The 9,234-nt window shown below is 37.5% G+C and overlaps 1 pseudogene; it reads right to left on the bottom strand.

Annotated features, from left to right (window-relative positions):
* Positions 1–8,013: 8,013 nt before the first annotated feature.
* On the bottom strand, positions 8,014–8,998 carry LOC119545133 (annotated as a pseudogene).
* Positions 8,999–9,234: the final 236 nt, after the last annotated feature.

Raw genomic sequence — 9,234 nt, forward strand, 5'->3', positions numbered from 1 at the left:
GGGCAGGTGAGAAGTTCTGGGACATCTTCCCACCATCTAACAAAGCGGAAATGCCACGCAGGCACGTCAAGGCGTGGGCGCGGAGGGTGATGGGAAATGTGGTCCTGACCCGCGCCGCCTGCCGTGCTGCACTCTGGGAAAGGATCTTCTGGGCTCCGTGTGTGCGTGTGAATATCCGGCCTCGCCTCTTGTTTTCCACCGTCTCAAACCACACATAAAACCTTCGGGTTTATGCCGGTGCGTTCAGAGTACACCAGGGTGAGAGCGCGCGGGATCTGCAGAAAAGGGTGGGCTTGTGCTCCAGACGCGGGGGCTGGAGTTCCCGCATCCCCTGAAGCGATTCCCTTGCCGAGCGCCTGGGGCCCTGTGAGCTCCCCTGACGCGTGGGCTGAAGCCCCCTGAGGAGAAGGTGCTCGGAGCGGGCCGGGGTGGGCGGCGACCGTGTGCCCGGCCCTGGTGCGGACCGACCCGAGAAAATACCCTGCCGCGGGGGGAGGAAAATGTGCGTTTTTAGAGTTCACGATGAACGTTCCCAAAATTGCGGGCCTTGAGTTTACGTTGACAGCCCAAGCTTTGGAGCCAGCAAGACCTGGGGAAATCCCAACTCTGTTCATCTGTAACCGGGGACGAAATAAGCAACCTGGTGAAGAATCAGTCTACTTACCTATAAATGAAGGCATTAACAATAACTACTTCGAGACTGCTGAGTGCGATGTCACCTGGGAGGCATTTAGCCACGTGCCAGGTGGAAGTGTTAGTACACACTTTCTTCTTCTGGGGTCGCTATAAGCATCTGCATTTAAAACACACAAAATCAGGATCTCAGGTTGTTGAAGTGACACTGAGCCTGAGGGTCAGTGATTTGTCCAGAGTCACCCATTTTGGGACAGAGCCAGAAACAAAGCACAGCGCTGATTATTCTCTCACATCTAAGTCACCAAAACAGTCCTATCAAGAGGTCTTACTGAGAAACTACAACCCCGCTAAAACAAGTCATTAAAGAAATTCCTTTAACTGGTATTTCTCTAGATTCTCTAACTCAAGGGGTAAAACAATATTACTCAGAAACTGATGAAGAACACAGCCTGTCTTTTTCTACTAGGTTAATTTTAATGAGAGCAGTGCCATTTGGTTTCCTATATTTAAATCACTTGCTTGTGTTGTTTTTTTTTTTCTGCTAAATCATTTAAATCGAGAAAAGTTTATATTCACCCATTGAAAACCTGCAGATTTTTGTTTCCGTAATCACTTGAGTGTCATGTGGACAGAGGTTGCCACCTATACGTGGTCCTCCTTTTGTCGTTTCAAGGGTTGACGGGCTGTATTCCCAAAGGAGGCTCCTTATCAGATTCAGATGGGATGCTGAGATTGTTAGGAGATGAATCTAGGAGCAGAAAGGCAGGTCTGATCTCTCATGACACCAGTTCTCTTTTGTCCCCTTTCGAAAGCCTTCACAGTTCATTGCATATTCCCAAGAATCACAGAAAATGAACAGATTTTAGGTGAGCTCTTTGTTCATTCTTCACTTTGTACTATAATGGATTTATGAAGTTTATAGGCTCCATACATTAAATGGAAAAATAGAAATAAAATTAGATCAAGGTAAGCTTTTGGGAAAACATCGACTGATAATAACAATTTGGTTATCAGTCAAATTGTTTACCATCAACTGTTGGTAGACTTCTTCATCAGATTAAGTACTCTCCTATTATCAGATGTTATTCTAGTCACATATGTCAAAAATTAAAATTTCATAGTCTAGGGGTGGTCTAGCTTTTGTGCTTGCCATGTTCCCTAAATACTGTGAGTTGAAGGGACATAGAGGCAACATATTGGTGCCTTCTGCACATCTGTCAATTTTTTTTAAATTTCGTTTTGGACAAATAATGTACACACATGGTTCTAAGGTATTCCTGAGGAGTCCTGTTAGCATCCCTGTCCCTGTCTATCCAATATCCTTATAAGTTTGTCTTAGCCTGCCATTGTTTATTTATGAGGAGGCAATCAAATATGAATGCATTCTAGTTTCTTCCCCATTTTTATCCAGCAGAATACTATAAATATCTGCTCTAAACCTGTTTTTCTTTTTTTTCATATAATATATTCTGGGCATTTTTCCATATGAGCCCTTAATAAGCATCCTCATTTTTTGTTCAGATGCATAGTATTCCAATTTTTGAAAGCACCAAAGTTAATCAGCCTTCTATTGAGAAACATTAGAGTTGTGTCTCTAATAAATTACCCCATATACATGAAATAATACATGAGTGAAACTGTAGTGTACAATGGTAGAAGTGGGAATGCATGGTCAGAGTTGTATGCAGTTTTTATTTTGTTAAATATGGCAAAATTATCCTCCAAAGTGATTAGAACATTTTGAATTTCTGCATATTCATAATTTTTGTTTATTCATATTTCATGTATGAGTACCACCTGTACACCAAATACTTTCCTACTTCCTCTGGGGACAGCAGTGTACACAGTAGACAAAAATCTGCGTTTTTTTAGGGGAGAGAAACAACCAACTTAAAGAGACTTTAAGTTGTATCTTGGAATTTGATCATTGATGTGGAAAAATAAAGCAGGATAAGTAGCATGAAAGTGTTGGAAAGCAAGATTTAAAATTCCGGTTGTTTATAGATGACATGATTGTAGATGCAGAAAATTTAGATGCATCTACAGATAAACTGTTAGAATTAATGTAGTTAGCAAAGTCTCTAGATTCAAGGTCTATTAAAAAAAAATCCATTAATCTCTTTGCCAGCAAAAAACAATTAGAAAATGAAATTCTAAAACGTGGTATCATCAACCATCATATACTCAGAATTGCACTCTCCTTTTCCCTTTGACTGCCTTACCGCTCTGAGCTCCTGAAGCATTTCCTGCACCTTATCTAGAGAACTCTTTTCATCAACATTTTCTTCAGATTTCTGCTGGTTAAATACAAATTTCCTCCCGAGGTTCTCTGATTGTTCTTCAATTAATTGCTCTCCATTCATCCCATAGCATGCTGTGATTTTAAGTCATTTTGACTTTAAGCTTAGACATTTTTCTGAGCTTTCATGAGAAGCCTGTTTCTTTTCCATCCGCTCTGTTTTTATTAGAGTGTGGGCAACTTTCCCTTGCTTTTCTTATCGGATAGTATCTACGTCTTTTTTTTTTCTTCATGATAAAGACTCACATGTATTGATGAGGAAAAATGTCTACCATACATCAGTTAGTGAAAAAAGCAGACTACATGTATTCTATGATTCCAGTTACATATAAGTGAAAACATCTATATGTGCATATTTGTACAGAGTTGTCTAGAGGGATGTTCACTATAATAGTTAACTCAGAGCAGTGGAACTTCAGATGTTTTTTTTTTAATTAGAGAAGTTGTAGGTTTACAGAAAAATAATGTGTAAATTACAGACTTCCTGTAAACAGTCGTATTATAAACACCTTGTATTAGTGGAGGACTTTTGTTCCAATTCATGAAAGAACATTTTTAGAATTGTACTATTAATTCTTGTCCATCGTTTTCAATAGGGTTCAGTGGTGTACAATCCTATGTTGTTGTTTTAAATTTTTTATTCGAGTAACATATATACAACCTAAAATTTCCACCCTTTTAACCACATGCATATATATATGATTCATGCAGTTAATATCTGCTCTTTATCTTCCACAATTTCCTCAAATTTCCTGGCATTTGATGATACCCTTCCCAGTACTCATTTGTTATCATCCCTACATAGGAGGTATTATGTTTCACCTGCGTGTATTTAGGATTCAGGGAATATAAAGACATATAGTCAGTCTATTGTAAGAAGAGAAATCATTCATGCTTGAAATGGTCTCTTAATTACCAATTCTCGGTCCAGGTTTTTTTCTAGGTTGTTCCCTTGACTTGGCTGCCCACCTTGCTCTTTGCTGCCCCTACCTGCTCCCTCCCTGCTCTATCTACATTGAAACTAATCTTGCAGTGTGGGACTGAAGAGAAAAAGAACTCCAACTGCAGATAAAAAAAGGGCTGGTGGTGAGAGACAACAGATACTAGCTATTCTGATTTATCAACCTCGTCCTGACCTCCTCCTCCCCTCTTTCGCAAATGTCTCACTAGTACTTTCCCACTGTCCTTACCCTGACTATAAAACTTAGCCACTCCCATACCTTCCTCAGAGTTGAATTGCACCCTCTTCCCTAGCATCCTAGCTATGAATAAAATCATCCCTGCCTGTTTAATGTTGTATGGTGCAGTTTTTCTTTGATAATATGTAACATGTTTGCAGAACCTGTGCAGGTAAAGTAGAATTTAATAACAAAATTATAATTAGAATATTTCTGAATGTTTGATATTTAAGCTAAGCATTTCTAAATTACTCATGGTTCTAAAAAGAAATCACAAAGGAAATTAGAAAAAAATTAGTCTGTATGATTAAGAAAGTAAGACATAACCAAACTTGCAGTGTGCCAAAAATTGTGCAGAAAGATAAAATTCTAGTTTTGAAATGTGTATATTAAAAATAATCAAAGAAGAATCTCAACAATCTAATGTTCAAGTTTAGTAAGAAAGTAATGGAAATGCAATTCAACTCAAAAACATGGAAGCTAGGAAATAAAATTCCTCCCAGGATAAGAAACAACTATTGGAAGACAGAAGAGACAGAAAAGATAATCAACAAATTCAAAATTTGGTTCTCTGAAAGATTAATTATATAGATAAATTAGCAAGGGATTGTTAAATATGTGGGTATTTTTTTCTATCATTCTTGCAAATCAATTGTTGTAATACATTACTTACAGATTAAAGTAAAACAGGAAGTATTTTTACTATGGGTATATGCAGTTTTTTTTTAATGCAGTTTTATTGAGGTATGTTCACACACCATATAATCCATTCAAAGTATACAATCAGTGACTCACAGTATCACATAGTTGTGCATTCATCGCCACAATTTTAGAACATTTTTACTACTCCAAAATAAATAAAAAAATAAAAAAGAACACCCAAAACATTCCATACTCCTCATCCCCCATTATATATATATCTTTATTACTCATCTGCTCATACACTGCGTAAAGGGAGTGTCAGTCACAAGGTTTCCACAATCACATGGTCACATGATAAAAGCTATATAGTTATACAATCATGGTCAACAATCAAGTCTCCTGGATTACAGTTCAACAGTTTCAGCTATTTCCTTCTACCTGTTCGAATACACTAGAAACTAAAAAGAATATCTATATAATGCACAAGTATAACTTCCAGAATGGCCTCTCAACTATTTGAAATCTATTAGCCACTGAAACTTTATTTTGTTTCATTTCTTTCCCCCTCTTTTGTTCAAGAAGGCATTCTCAATCCCACGATGCCAGAGACAGGCTCAAACCCGCAAGTCATGTCCCACGTTGCCAGGGAGACTTATTCCCCTGGGAGTCACTTCCCATATAGAAGGAGGGTAGTGAGTTTATTTGCAGGTTGTCTGAAAGAGAGAGGCCACATATAAGCAACAAGAGAGGTTCTCTGGGGGTGAAATAGACTTAGCTTCTCCTTTGCAGGAATAAGTTTCATAAGGGCAAGCTCCAAGATCAAAGCGTTGACTTATTAAATTGGGAGTCCCTAATGCTTACGAGAATATCAGGAATTCCTTAGGTAGGGAAGTTTAATATTTCCACATTTTTCCCCAGTCCCTCAAGGGGACTTTGCAAATATTGTTTTATTTTCTGCCCAAAATACTCTGGGTTGTATTGGGGTATTAACATTAACCTGTACAGAATAACAAGATCTTGTTTCCTATTCTAGGTTCCATGTAATTATGTTGTTTAAATAAACTGACCACACAGATTAAATTAAATAGTGCGCTACAGAGAATATAAATTTTGTACAAAATAAACATCTCATAAATTACAGTTAAAAATCAGGAATTGATGTGACTATTGTTAACAGCATACAATCTACGAACATTTACAGTAAGTCTTATTGAACATTCTGTACTCCTACATCGTCAATTGCCCAATTTCTGCCCACGTTCTATCCCCTGCTAACCTATGCTCTTGAATTCAATTCTCAGCATTTGCTCAGTATAGTTAGTTTATATTAGTGAGGGCTTACAATATTTGTCCTTTCATTTCTGGCTTATTTCACTCAACATAATGTCCTCAAGCTTCATTCACCTAGTTGCATGCCTCACAACTTGTATTCCTTCTTGCAGCTGCTCGATATTCCATTGTATGTATACACCACAGTTTGCCCTTCTCTTCACCTGTAGATGTACCATTAGGCCACCTCTATCCATTTTACATCGTGAATACTGCTGCCATAAACACCAGTGTGCAAATGCCTGTTTGTGTCTGTCCTTTCAGTTCTTCCAAGTATATACCAAATAACGGGGTTGCAGGATCATGTAACAACCCTTTACTTAACCTTCTGTGGAACCACCACACTGCCCTCCAGAGGGCTGCACTATTCTTCCTTACCAGCAGTGAATAGGTACATCTCTCTCTCCACATCTTCTCCAGCACTTGTATCTTTCTGTTTATTTTTTAAATATTCACGTACCATACTATCCATACTAAGTAAACAATCAATAGCTCCCAGTATAATCACCACCACAATCGATAAGAGAACATTTCCATTTCTTCTGCAAGAAAATAAGAGAAAAAAATAAATTAATAAAAAATTAAATAAAAAGGAGAAACAACAATACCCCTCCCTTATAGCCCCCTCTGTTGACATTTAGCTTTGGTGTATTGCCTTTGTTACAATTAATGAAAGAATATTACAATGTTACTTTTAATTATAGATTTGCATTGATTGTATTTTTTCCCATATACCATTTTCAACACCTTGCAATGTTGACATTCACTTGTTCTCCCTCATGTAAAAACTTTCTTATATTTCTACATTTAATCACCATCCTTGTCCACTCTAGTTTTTGCAAAGTTTACAGTCCCAGTTTTTATCCTCTCATCTTTCCTTCTGGTGTCATACATGCCTCTAGCCTTCATCTTTCAACAATACTCACACTCAGCTTTGTTCATTATACTTACAATATTGTGCTACTATCACATAGTATTGTGCTATCCATTTCTGGATCTTTACAATTAATCCTGTTGAACATTCTGTACTCCTTCAGCATCAAATGCCCAATCTTTACCTTCTTTCTACCTTTTGATTACCTATGTTCTTAACTTGAACTCTCAGAGTTTGCTCATTATGGTTAGTTCATATTAATGAGACAGTATTTGTCCTTTTGTTTCTGCCTAATTTAGCTCAACATAATGTCCTCAAGGTTCATCCACGTTGTTCCATACATTATGACTTTATTCTGTCTTAACAGCTGTGTAATTTTCCATGGAATGTATATACCACAGTTTGTTTATCCACTCATCCGTTGATGGACATTTGGGCTGTCTCCTTCTTGCCAATCATGAATAATGCCACTATAAACATCGGTGTACAAATGTCCGTTTGTGTCCCAGCCTTCAGTTCCTCTGAGTATATACCTCGTAACGGGATTGCTGGATTATATAGCAATTCTGTACTCAGGTTCCTGAAGTTCATTTGGTCTGTGTCTCAACAACTCAATACTGCATGTGAAGCATGAAAAAAGCCACAGATAATATGGAAATAAGTGGATGTGGTTGAGTCCCAATAGCATTTATTTACATTTCTTAGGATAATTATGAGAATGGGGTAAATGTTTTCATTTCCTAATTTATGTATCTCCTTGTTCTAAGATTAAGGAACAGAGTCTTGGTCTTCTAAAATGGAAAACCCAAGATACAAAATATCAGATAGTCTATGGATACAGTCAATTATGAGAAGTAAAAGCACATTTGTTTACTTATTTTGCATCTCTAAAGAATATTTCCTAGATAATATTAGCCATATGCTTTCAAAAATTTAACATTGCTTCTGTGCAAATTATTTTCAGTTATTCTCAAATAAACATAGCTGCACTGGAATAAGTGAGACACTGGAGAGTGGCTGTGTTCACTAAAATTCTTGGAGAATGATCTTATTTTCTAATGGGAATCTCCTCTTGGAATCCTGTCTGCAACAGAACGAATGGGAGCAACATCATCAATTAACTGCCGAGGATTTATTACTCTTCTAAGATGACCATGGAAAGCTTTGGAAATTCTGCTGTCACTGTTAACTGACAAGAAAGGGCACAGAACAGGGTAAAACAGTGAAAAAAGCACACTGACGCCCTGTAGATTAATGTCTTTCTGATCTGCAAAAGCTATGTGGACAGTAAGGAAAGAATTGACCAAATAAAAGAAAACAAAACATGTCACCTGGCAAAGGATAGCTTGTATGGCTCTTGTTTCTGGAGACCATTTCTGGATATGCTTGCTCTTGAGCATTTCCTGTAATTTTTTCTTGTGCCTGCACAAGAGAATAACCATGTAGACACTGGCCAACAACATGAAGAACAAAAAAAAAAGATATCCCAAATAAGTATGCAACTTATAAAAGTAACATTTATGCCTGGTGAGGTACAATAGTTCTTAAAAAATACATATTTACCTGAAGTGTAATTTTTTGTTGCTGTACTCTTAGTAATGACATGGATACTGATTAAAATGTTGAGGGCCCAGAAGAAGGAAAAGGAAGGATAAATGAAATTGGTCACTCTGAGTTTGAGCCACAGCCATCTGCAGTTGTTGCGACTGATGATAATGGCTTGGATTACACTCAGGAGACAGGTTGCACAAATAGGGAGCCCCCGGTTGACAAAGTAAATGTACATCACGGCCTTACACAAACATCATTCAGAAAATGTTTAATTCCAAATAAGAACATAGTTTCAGGGATTCCTCGAGTAATTATAGCAACCAGGTTAGCAAAAGTCAATTGTGTGAGAATCTTATCTGTGATCTTCCTCTGAGAAGGTTGAGTGAAGGAGATGTAGGAGCTCACCAAGAGCACCAGGGAGTTCCCCAGAATCCCAATGCCAGTTTGACACAGGAAGAAAATTCCAAAGATCTTATCTTTTGGAAGCATTTCCTGGTGACTGCCTTAGCACTAAAACAAAATCCATAAACCCATAAACATAAAATTATCTAGAGAATTTGTCACAATCTATTTAATTATAAGAGCAATGACAGCAACACATTCTAAGGTTGACAGTTTCACCAGATGAAAAGACAAATTTCCAAATATTTTGAAATAATGTGCAGCATACATAGGTATGGTTTTATTCCAGTAGTGAAGTGGTTACTATTAGACATTTTTACTGA

Source organism: Choloepus didactylus, chromosome 10 (genome assembly GCF_015220235.1).
Source record: "Choloepus didactylus isolate mChoDid1 chromosome 10, mChoDid1.pri, whole genome shotgun sequence".
Classification (NCBI taxonomy): Eukaryota; Metazoa; Chordata; class Mammalia; order Pilosa; family Megalonychidae; genus Choloepus; species Choloepus didactylus.